This window comes from Oryctolagus cuniculus, chromosome 9, assembly GCF_051225735.1.
Source record: "Oryctolagus cuniculus isolate XC-2025 breed Fujian yellow rabbit chromosome 9, ASM5122573v1, whole genome shotgun sequence".
Classification (NCBI taxonomy): Eukaryota; Metazoa; Chordata; class Mammalia; order Lagomorpha; family Leporidae; genus Oryctolagus; species Oryctolagus cuniculus.
Genome location: NC_142875.1, coordinates 66,183,354 through 66,195,649, shown reverse-complemented (window position 1 = coordinate 66,195,649; position 12,296 = coordinate 66,183,354). Strand labels below are relative to the sequence as shown.

General features: G+C 38.8%; 1 long non-coding RNA gene across 4 annotated transcripts in view; it reads right to left on the bottom strand.

Moving 5' to 3' along the window:
- The window catches only part of LOC149124590 (uncharacterized), a 335,846-nt gene that overhangs the window by 77,152 nt on the left and 246,398 nt on the right, over nt 1–12,296 (bottom strand). For 2 of the 4 annotated variants that reach the window (XR_016213263.1, XR_016213264.1), the window contains exon 3: nt 6,451–6,540. The exons of the other annotated variants lie outside the window; for them this stretch is intronic. This is a non-coding gene — a long non-coding RNA (uncharacterized LOC149124590). The remainder of the gene's footprint in view (nt 1–6,450; nt 6,541–12,296) is intronic. 4 annotated transcript variants of the gene reach the window in all.

Sequence of the window (12,296 nt, the reverse complement as noted above, 5' to 3'; positions counted from 1 at the left end):
TGCCCAATAAATGTTCACTGAACTGAACTGCCTAATAGGAATTCTAGATGGCTCTTAAGGGATTGAAAACTGAGGCAAATCTTAATTACGACAATAACACTTTTTGAAATTCTTCTTAGAATTCATACAAAAATTAAATACAAAAGGATAGGGAAGTCTTTTTTTTTTCTTTTTGACAGGCAGAGTGGACAGTGAGAGAGAGACAGAGAGAAAGGTCTTCCTTCCGTTGGTTCACCCCCCAAATGGCTGCCATGGCCGGCACGCTGCGCCAACCCGAAGCCAGGAGCCAGGTGCTTCTCCTGATCTCCCAGGCGGGTGCAGGGCCCAAGCACTTGGGCCATCCTCTACTGCCTTCCCAGGCCACAGCAGAGAGCTGGACTGGAAGAGGAGCAACCGGGACAGAACCGGCACCCCAACTGGGACTAGAACCCGGAGTGCCTAGTCAGCCTAGTGAGCCACGGCACCGGCCTAGGGAAGTCATTTCACACTTTGCATTCAAGATATATTGAAACCCTTATTAATATAAAAACATTATACTACAGCTTACAGATTATTCATCACTATTCAATTAAAAATGAATTACTACCAAAAATGTTTAGTACTTAAAGTCCCAAATAAGTAACTTTATATAAAATTAAATTCTCATGTATTATTCCAAACCTTTTTCCCACATTCTCACACACAGTTAAAATGCCCCCCCTTTTTTGTTGTTGTAAATTGATATTCAAGGTCTTCAAAATAATTCAGAGGAAATATATACCTAGAGTGAAACCAGGATTAGTGTTCCTGCAACAGTGAGTCCTTGAGATGCTTTTCATCACGCAGGAATGTACTCTTCTCAATCAGTTAAGAAACAGATTTTGTGAAAATAAAACTGAAAAACAATGGCTTGACTTTAGACTTGGCTACTGTTGCCCTCTGTTTGGTACATGATAATTTACCAGAATCATTTATTTAAATATGTATATTATATATACACACACATATATATAGGTTTTACTGAAAATTTAAGAAAAGGGAAATTGTGTTACTCTCAATCCTAAATACTGGGGAACTCAACACCTTGATTAGCAAATTTTTAGTGAAATGGTTAAGTGGCTTAATCCCAAATAGGCTTGTGAACCTGATCTTTCTACCAAAGGAATCTGTCAAGAAGGGATATTAACTTATTTGCATGGATGCTTCTTTGGATCAAGGCAGGGAAATGCTAATTATGATAGCCACTGAAGAAATATGGATTTTGTCACTTTATTCTGTATTTAATATGCAGTCATGATTCATTACCTGGAAGTTGTTCTAAATATATTTTGACTGACATTTCATTTCATGTATACGCAATAAACCCTTAATGGAAACTCAGATTCAATAATCATGACAAGTAGTAGTTAAGACATTTGTTAAGCCATCCCCATCTCATTGCAGTGCCTGGGTCTGACAGTCATCTCTTGCTCCTTGCTAATACAGATGTTATGAGGAAGCAGTGATGGCTTAAGTTGTTGGATTCCTGCCCATTTTTGGGGGAGGCCTGGATTGATATCTCAGCTCCTGGCTTTGGTCCACTACAGGCACTTAAAGAGTGAACCCGAAGATGGATGCTGTGTATCTCTCTCAAATAAGCGAATTTTTAAAATTAACAAAAACGTTAAGTATAATATGGCATTCCCAGATTCTCACTTGAGGAGCTGGGTGGCTTATTTACTGAATACAGTGATATTGGAAGAACAAGTAGCATGGAGAGAAAAGAAAGTGCTTATGAAATCTCAAATAGAAATAAGTGATTCAGAACCATAGGGCTTCAGGGCCTCTGCAGCTGAACCCACTTTATAGTATCTTATTGGTCATTAGGGCCATGGTAACTCTTAGGGAATAGAGAGGTCATTTCAATGCTTTCATTATACTCAACCCAAAACGCATATTATATTTCAACTGCACGACAAATGTGTTAATGTCAGAAAGTGACTATTATTTTCATGTTTCTACATAATCTAAGCTTCCTGAGCAAAGAATGCTGGTAGCCTGGGTTAAGGTTGGTGAATGGCAAACAAGCCTTGGAAGTTAAAGGTAAATTTCTGGAAAGATTTACTGATTTATTTCTCTGGAATCCTTTATTTACATTCAAAAGGGTAACAGGCCTGGGGATCTGGCTGCAGATGGGTGTGCAAAGGGGTTGTCTCAGAAGTCCACTGATATATTGGAATTAAGCATGAGAAATCACTGAACCAACACTCACTTTCTCAAAATTTACATCTGTTGATCCTACATCTGGCCAGTGGGTAAAAATTAAGTCTTTTTCACTCAATAGGTCTTCAAATAACTGAAGGTCATTGGCATGTCTGTTCTAATATCGCTAGTTATTGATCCAGCATCCAAATCAATATGCCTTCATGTTCTTGTGATCAAAGCTCTCTGTGCCTTGAACTCACCCAGGGATGCCCCAGTACCTACTCCAAGATCAAACTACATACATCAGCATCACAGGTGTTTTATCCTCAGGCATCAGACACACTGCCTTAGATCTATGAGCTTTTCATAGCTGACAACAGATAAAATTGAATTATTTGCTCCAAAATCTTAAACAAAACCTAAAAAGTGAAAAATAAAATTTTTATTAGGTATCTGTAAGATATCATTATGTCAGCTTCATTAGTGATTAAATCTAATACTAGAAACCATTACAGATATAAACAATCTATAGGCTAGTTTTAACTTCAATAATTTACAAGTATACACAAAGATTGCAGAAAATGCATAACTATAATTCAATTGAGTTATTGCAACTAAACCACTTAATAAAACCAGAAAAATCTTCATAGAATATAGCATATATGCATGTGTATAATATTAGTGATATTTACACTTCAACTGACAGTAAAGCATATCAAAAGAAAAATTTTTTAAATGAACTTTAAGGAGCTGGCACTGTGGCATAGCAGGTAAAGCCACCACCTGCAGTGCTGGCATCCCATATGGCACTGGTTCAAGTCTCGGCTGCTCCACTTCCAATCCAGCCCCCTGCTCATGCACCTGGGGAAGCAGAAGAAGATGGCCCAAGTCCTTGGGCCCCTGTACCCACATTGGAAACCTGGAAGAAACTCCAGACTCCTGGCATTGGATCAGCCCAGCTCCTGCCGTTGCGTCCACTGGGGACTGAACCAGCAGACGGGAGATACCAAGCTCTCTGCCTCTTCCTTACTGTAACTCTGCCTTTCAAATACATAAATAAATCTTTTAAAAATATGGAATTTAAGATTATAAACTATAATCTCCACAAGAATCATATAAAATATATAACAAATTTTTAAGGATTTATTTATCAGAAAATCAGTTACACAGAGAGAACAGAGATTATAGACAGTATGATCTCCCATCCACTGGTTCAAATTCTCAGATGGCTGCTAAAGTACCATCATACTATGTCTTCTCAGAAGCTTCTTCCATGTCTGCCACATAGGTGAAAGGGGCCCAAGTACTTAGGCCATCTTCTGCTGCCTTTCCCGGGCCATCAGCAGAGAGGTGAGTTTGAAGTGGAGCAGCCAAGACTGCTGGGTCTTGGGATGCTACATTACTCACTATGCACAACACTGGGCCCAATAACTACTAATTTGTTTAATTATTTAATTTGAAAGGCAGAGTTAGAGAGAGAGAGAGATCAGTCTTCCATCCATTGGTTCAACTCCCCAAGCAGCCCCAACACGCAAAGCTGGGCAGAAGCCAGGAGCTTTTCCCACAATTCCTATGTGAGTTTCAGGGGCCCAAGCACTTGGGCCATCTTCCACTGCTTTCCCAGGTGCATTAGCAAGCAGCTGGATCAGATGTGGAACAGCTGGGAATCAAACCGCTGCCCACATGGGATGCCAGTGCTGTAAGTGGCAACTTGACCCACTATATCACAGCACCAGCCCTAAGAACTATAAATTTCTATGCCCCATCCAAGCCCCATCAAATTAGTCTTAAGTTTCAGAGCTACTGGTTTACCTCATAAACTAAGAGGTTCAACTAGCAAAATTTCCTGTTAGTCACCTTGATCCTTGACATCTAATCAACCTGATTTTCTGTCCAGAAAACAAACATCCTTCTTAGTTCAAAGCAGTCAGTACTCCCAATATTGGAATCATGTCCCGAAAATAGAACGTAATCAACAGAGCAGCATTATATTAACTTTTATCCACAAAAGGCCAACAGAAATATTATAGCAAGATGAATTAACCAAATAAAATCATTATGAACATCTCTACTGCTAAAGTACCATCATACTATGTCTTCTCTCTCACTTCTGGCTTCCAATTTTTCTTGCATAAAGAATGTTTGGGAATTCTTCTGTCATCAGTGCAGAAGCCAAGTTAAGGCAGGAAAGAGTGACTTAGAGCTTAAGAAATGTATCTGGAGAGTTACAGTATACTGACTACAAGACCCTGCAGTAGGTAAAGCCTCACGCCTTGAGCAACTCAAATTAGTGAGAAATTCAATGACCTTTTTAAAGACCTATCTCAAGGTCAAGGAGCTTGCCACACCATCAATTTTTCTATTGGTAGACTTTGGTTAGTCATCTTTCTAAAAATGATTAGAGCACTTGCTGTGCCTTAAATAGTCCCCAAGAACAGTATCTTGGAATAGTGATGGGATCTCCTTAAATACTACTTTGGTATGATGTAGAGGCCAATAATTATAGTAATCAATAAATATTAATGACTTTTGATGTTAAAATAAAAATATTTCTATAGAATATTCAGCATATCTGCTTTTTATATCATTTTCTACAGGAGATGAAATTTAGATACTGCTAACACTAATCTAGTTCCAATATCTGAAGGAATAAAACATTTATCATTTTGAGACTGTTATAAAAAATAGTAACTTCCTCTTTCTTAAATTAAAATCAAGTTCTTTGAAAATAAAGTAGCTATTTAAGGCCTTGATGTTAAGTAAAAAAATTATAGGAAGGATTTTTAATGCTAGTTTTGTTAATGTATCTGTCCTTTGCTAGAAATGAACTGAGGAGAAGGCTAAAAGCAAACTTTGGCAACAAAATTTAGCATAATTACTGAATTTTCATAATGAAACATTCATAGAAATAATTCTTGGACACATGCCTAAACCCATAAAGAAACCAGGCCTGGTTCTGTATAATGCCACATTTAACACAATCAATTTCTCTACAGATTCACAAATCCTCAGATTTACTTCTTTATATACTTCTGTTACTTATACATATAGTGTGTGTGTGTGTGTGTGTGTGTGTGTGTGTGTATAATGGACTTGTTTGATTTTTTTTATAAGCATAAACTCACAAGGATCAAGAGAAAAGGAAAAGCAATAACACAACAAGATTTTGGAAACTATAAACTTAACAGGCAAGAGGCAACTTGCTTGGGTAGAAACCAAAGAGACAAATCCTAGCCTGGCAGTGAAGGCTGAGAAACAACCCAACCTGTAGGCAGATGCTCAGAAGGTTTAAAACTTCAGCCCAGTGTTAGGACTCTAGAGGGTGATGCAGAAGACTGGTTAAGGACAGATGAGGAGCTGTAACTCCTCTACCCCATACTCACTGCCTGCTGTTGAGTTACCACTCCTACCCCAGAATGGCAGAACGCTGCATGTGGATTTTTGGCACAGCATCGCACAAGTCCATAGAATGTATTAGACCCTTTGAAAGGCTCATGGGAAAATAGGATTAAAAGTGCACATATTTCATAAACTCCTTGAAGACCCCAGAGATTAATAGAAGGCAGGGATGCATCACTGCACATAGAACAGCAAGGGACAATCCAGAGCAAACCTTGCATATTGAATGCTGGCATCCCCATGCTGATTGCCCACACCCTACCCCAGGGCTCCCAGAGCAGTGGCAGCCTTACCCATTCCCCTCCAGGTAAACAGTGAAAGAATCTTAGCTGGGCAACTAGATCAACCTTGTGGAGAGTGCCTAACTACCAACCTCCACATCTGAGGTCTCAACAGCCTCATCACCCTGACGTGAAAACCACCAAGGCACAGTCCTACTTAGGCTCTGAGCTTTCTAACACCCACTCACACAAGCAGACCACTGAAGACTACAGACCATTTCCAGAGCCTCTAAGATACCCCAAGAAACAATGAGAAGAAAGCTACTTTGCAAAAATAGAGAAGGAAATTACAAAAAAAAAATCAATAATCTCCTAAGAGAAAAACACTACACCTATGAAACAAGACTAGGATGATCCAATAAGGAACATTTAGAATAGCAGCTCTCTAACTTTTTGGCCCAAAGACCACTTAATAGTCAAAAAAGTTAAACATCCAGAAAAAACTTTTGCTAAACAGGTTATACTTATCAATATCATATAAGCAATTAAAGAAATCATTAAATATTGATTGGCTATAAATATATTTATAATAATCTGGTGCATCTTTATGAAAAGATTTCAAAATATAGAATTTTTTTATATTTTTCAAATCTTCTTAATGACTTACATAATTAAAGACAGGTGGATTTTCATTCTGTTTCTGTATTTCATGTTGCATATCACACAGCACACCATTTTGTAAAAACTCCTGCATACTCTAAAAGAGAAGGGAAAAGTAATCTTAGATTATGATGAAAAGTTTTCATCTCACTGACACTGAAAACCAACAGCTCTTCAAAATTAACAGAAAAGAAAACTCGAAATACACAACTTAGGGGGGAAAGTCCAGAAAATAGAGCAAAAAAGACAAAAATAATTTAAGTTGGAGCAAGATCATCCAATATTTATGTGACAAGAAGTTTTAGAAAGGAGGGAAAAGGAGATCCTAATATAGAAATGATTCAAAACAATTTTATATAAATAAGGACATAAGTTCCAGAGAAGAGTCTCTTAAACACATGCCCAAATACATGAAAAAAATTAGAGTCCCAGAAGTTTACATCATTGTAAGAAATTTCATAACTGGAGCTAAAGAAAAATCCTACAAGCCTCCAGAGAGAAATAAAGTAGGTCACATCCAAAGGATCAGGAAATAGAAAAACCTCAAACTTCTCAATAGCAATTCTAGAATCTAGAAGAAAGTGAAGCATTGCTTCCAAAATCCTGAAGAATCATTACTTCCATCCAAAGTCTCCATCAGGCCTAAGGGCATAGCAGGCAGGCACACTGGCAGAAAGAAAGGGCCCTGAGAAATTCGGCTTCACACAGCCATTGTGAGGGAGCTCCAGAAAACGTGTTCCAATGAAAGGAGTCCTAAACCACATCCAAAAACACAACATGAGATATCATAAACACAAGACCTAACTTAGGAAAGAGGCAAACAGAACACCCAGGATGATTGTAAAGGGAGATTGCCTAAATGTATATCTGTGCCTCAAGTTCAGAGTAACCAGTCCAGAAGGAAGCAGATATGAAGGTGTGAGTGGCTTCTGATGAGAATACCTGTGTTGAAATCTACATAGGCTGTTGTTACAAAGATAGGTGCTAAATATATAAATAGAAAACTAAGCAAATAAGAAAACACAGGAAATTATGAACCCCAAGGAAACAATCATAAATTGCTGGGTTATGGTCAAATCATATTTATGTGGTCTTAATATAAGAGCTATCAAAAATATAACTATATTGAGACTGGGTGTGGTGGGGCTGGAGGAGCAAATATGGCTGTGAAACATGTAAGGAAACATGAAGAGAGAAAGGAAATCAATTAATTCCTCATCCTCCATGGTACTAATTCAACAGAAAATATCTAAAGTTGCTCACATTTACTATGTAATGTAAGCCTGATATTCACAGACATAAAGTTCAAAATCTTAACTAAAAATGTTTAAAGTACCACCATGGAAGAGGAAATAGGTCGCTTTTCTTATTAGTAAGTCTTGTATATTTAGTTAACTTTTTAAAATGTGTGTAAATTTGATGAATATTTTTAGGTGTTACACAAATTTCAAAGAGCAAACTAAGCGAAGCCCATCAAAAAGCTAGCACTGAAGAGATGGAATTTCACTCCATGATTAAGGTGCCCACAACCCACACCAGGATGCCTGGGTTCGAGTCCCAGCTCTGGCTCCTGACCCAGATTCCCATGCAGATCCTGAGTGGCAGCAGTGACGGATCAGCTAACTGGGTTCCTGTCGTCTTTGTGGGAGATCTCGATCCTGTTTCCAACTCTGGCTTGAGCCCCACCCACTGCAGACATTTGTAGAGTGAGCCAGTGAATGGAAATGTCTGTCTGTCTCTCTCAATAAAATTTTTAAAACAAAACATTTAGGTCAAAAGAAAACTACCACTTCTCTTTCACTTTCATGAATTCTTCTCAAATATTTGAGCATTAGAAGTGTGGACACATCTACCACAAATAGATGCTAATGATCTCAGAAATTCTTCCGTAAAAGTTGAAACTAAAAAAGACAATGCCACTGGTCATGTGAATCGGGGTAATGTAAATTTGCCTAAAAGTATAACTTAGGCAAACTAAAACTCTCAATAATTACTTTAATTAGCTTAATTCCAAAAGCAATCATTTTTCACTACTACATATATTTGTTTAGTATCATTGCTACAAAAATAAAAATACACTAATGTTAAAAGTTAGTCTGAGGTCTTACCAAAATTAAAAATCAGATTTTGATTGTGTGTGTTATATGACGTACAATCACGTTTCCATATATTGGGTTCTTTTCCAATACACAGCACACAAAAGCCTCTCATCAAATGCTAATGTCAATAATGATGATGATGTACTTGACAGCAATTCTGCTCAACTCACATGCCAGCCAAGATAATTCTATGTTCTATTCTTCCAGTGTCCAGGACATCAAATGGCAGCCAGTGCCAATTTTGACACAGCTGAGTATTTAGGCTGAATTTAGCAATTATTGATTAATCATTTTCTTTGTTCCAGGTTCTGTGTTGGCCTATCCAAAAGATGGGATGTTTACACTATAAAGCCCACATACATTGAAGTATTTCTGTATATTAACCATTATTGTTCTTCCCACTAAATTCCCGTATGCCATGCTTATGCCAATCATACAAGTTATCATGGATCGGAACTGGAATTGCTCATTGCCTGGGAAGAAACAGCCCTTTAACTTCCCCGGGACTGCAGTGAAGTTGGCTGCTCTGAGCTTCTCTGAATGGGATTCCTTTATCTCATACAGCCACATACGGCTAAATATTGCTATATACTGCTTATGCTGCTATAAGGTATTTCACTATCATACTGTAACAAAATGGAAACCAGAGAATAAACCATCAGGGACCAAACACAGAGAAACTTGGGGATTCTCTTCCATACTATGTCATTGAGAATGAGACATGATGGGTCCTCACCAGCCACACAGAACCAATGAAGAGTGATAACAAAGGACAGGAAAAGACCCATTTGCAAACTTTGGGACAGGGCCTAGGAGATCCACTCTGGTGGAAGGTGGAGAAGTAGTGAGGAAAATAGAACAGATGTAGTTGGGAATCAAAGACCTAGGTTTAAACATCAGGGCTATACCCTTTCTACTTTTTTTGAGCTATTAATTTATTCATCTTGAGCTTCAGTTCTTGTTTGGGAAATACAAAGTGTCAATATTTGTTAAGGTTGTTTGAAAATTTAAAATTCACATAAATTTCAAAGCATTGAGCTGTTGAGATGAAAGGCACAGGGAGGCCAGTGTCGGGTCTCACAGAGAACATGGGGAGGACTGATTCCCAACACAGAGACAGTGAATCCAGATGGCAGAACTCAGTTGCTGGAGTCCAACAGGAGGGGTGGACCTGAGACTATAAGGAGGATGAGTGTGGGGTGCAATTTTTCCTAACTTCACATGGCGACAAACTGTGGTAAGAAAAATAATGGCATCTCTGAAGATGTCTATCATAGCCATTAAAGACTGAATATGTTGGTTATATAGGAAAAAAACTGGCAGCTTTGCTTGGTTAAAGATCTTGAGATAGAAGAGTATGCTTGATTATCCAGGTGGTTTCAATGTAAACACAGTGTTCTTACATGGGACAAACAGGAGGAGAAGATGTGACAGTAGAAGCAGTTTGGAGTGAAGCCATTGCTGGAAAAGGGTCAAAGGCCAAGCAATGTGGGAAGCCACTAGAAACTGGAGGAAGCAGACCCTAAGTTACAGTTGTAAGTCATTTTGTCAGCAGAGTGACCATAGTCTATATTAATATATATTTCAAAAAAATCTGGAAGAATTTTAAGTTTTTACCACAAAGAAATTATAAATGTTTGAGGAGATAGAAATGTTCATTCTGATCTGGACATCACCCAACATACTCCTATACATGTGTATCAAAATGCCTCACAAATATATACAATTTTATTGTGGCAACTCAAGTAAACAGCTAAAAGAGGAACAGAATGGGTTCTCTCTCAGAGCTTCTAGAAGAAATATCGTCCTGCAACACCTTGATTTTAGCCCAGTGACACCCAATTCAGACTTCTGAGTTCCAGAAAATAAAATCATGCTATTTAAGCCACTACTTTTACAACAAGTTGTCACATCAGCAATAGGACTTAACAGATATTTCTCAACACCCATGGCCAGTACCCACCCATTATCCCTCTCCCCGGAGGTGCAGAGAACACAGCGTCTTGTCTGGCTCCCTTCCTCGTGGGAGGCGTTCCCTGTCAGAAGACCCACTCTGCTTCTCCACACCATCACTTTCGCAGGCACTAACTCCCACACAGGGTGGTGGGAAGCTCCTGCAGTCTTTCTGTGCTACCTAGGTCTAGGCGGGCAATCCAGTTCTTAGGATAGGTTTAGGGTACCTGAAAGAACAGAATATTTAAGTCATGTCTGCCCATGTCCCTATTATTACTAAAAGCTGATGTTTTGATTTCCATCCCACTGCTTTATCTCCCAAATGACTGGTAAGTCAGGCAGAGAAAGGTGGGTCTGGGCAGAAAAGTTATTTAGTCTAGAACTGATCTTCTGTATATAAAGATAATTAAAAATTAATCTTAATGAAGAATGGGATGGAAGAGGGAGTAGGAGGTGGGATGGTTTTGGGGTGGGAAGGTGGGCATGGGGGGAAGAACCACTATAATCCAAAAGTCATACTTATGAAATTTGTATTTATTAAATAAAAGCTATCTATAAATTTTTTTAAAAAGTTCATGGGAGGGCAAGATTCAGTTCTTAAGACAGGGTATCAGGACAGAGACCCAGCTCTTGCCATGAGCCAGCGTGGAGTAATGAGATTGCTGTCCTTAATAGGAGAAAAGCATATGGAACTGTATCCGAATTCAGAAAACTTATCTGAACAGAAGCAGAGAACTATTGATATAGAGTTGGTCTCTAGGATTGGCTGAGGAGCCAGGACACATCACATACTGTAGGTGAGTTTAAAATGGAGCTGGCTTCAGTCCGTTAGAGAAAGCAAAACTACAGCTTGAACTCTAGGTACACAGCTTATGACAAGCTTGGTGAACTCTAGGTACACAGCTTATGACAAGTTTGGTGAGCCAGTGCAACCTAGCAGCCATGAACATGACCATATTCTGCCTCCAAATCAGGAGTTCCTATAAAACCAAACAAATGGCTCCCAGAACATGAGCTGGCATCTTCAGTCTTCCAAAGAAGGGAAGGCAATCACCCTCAGATTTCTCAATAAACTTCACGAGCTGGGGCTCTGATGATTCTGTCATTAAAAATCTATTGAGAGCCAAAAGGAAATGCGTCACAGAAGCAAAAATATATAGGGTGGTTCTGCTGAGATCTGATTATTGCTGATTTTTCTTACACAAGAGTGATGACATTCAACCATGCTCCAGTCACTCTCAAACAATTTAAATGGGATATACTCATCCTCCTCCCCACATGCACTAAGCCAACAAAAGTTTCATGTCTTTTATATATTCATTTCTTAGAAGAAGAGCTTATCGACAAGGCTATTAGGAAACATTGATTGCTATTATCAATCATTTCACAAAATCAGAAAGGCACTTCCCAGGGCTCTGGATTGATCACTGGAGAGATTGGCTCTAATGATTCCAGTCATTATCACAGCAGAGCAGCAGCTAAACCCAAGTCCTTGTTTCTAACAGCAACCCATGGGGAGCCTCAGCCCCCGCAGCCAGGTTTATAAACCAAATGATGTTTCATTACTCAAGAAAGTGGAAAACAACCAAACCTAGCAAACTGATCATTCCTGCCTCTCTGCCCTTCACTTAGGCTCAGCTTTCAGAGCCTCCCAAAGGCTAGCTCATTGCATGAAATTAGCAAAGGGAGTTGAGCAAAATGCAACTTTGAAAAGCAATTTGGAGTCCATGGTTACCCAGATGAAACACAGGACCTCTGGAGAAAACCCATGGATAAAAAAGTTGGAAGAGCCTCAAAAAAG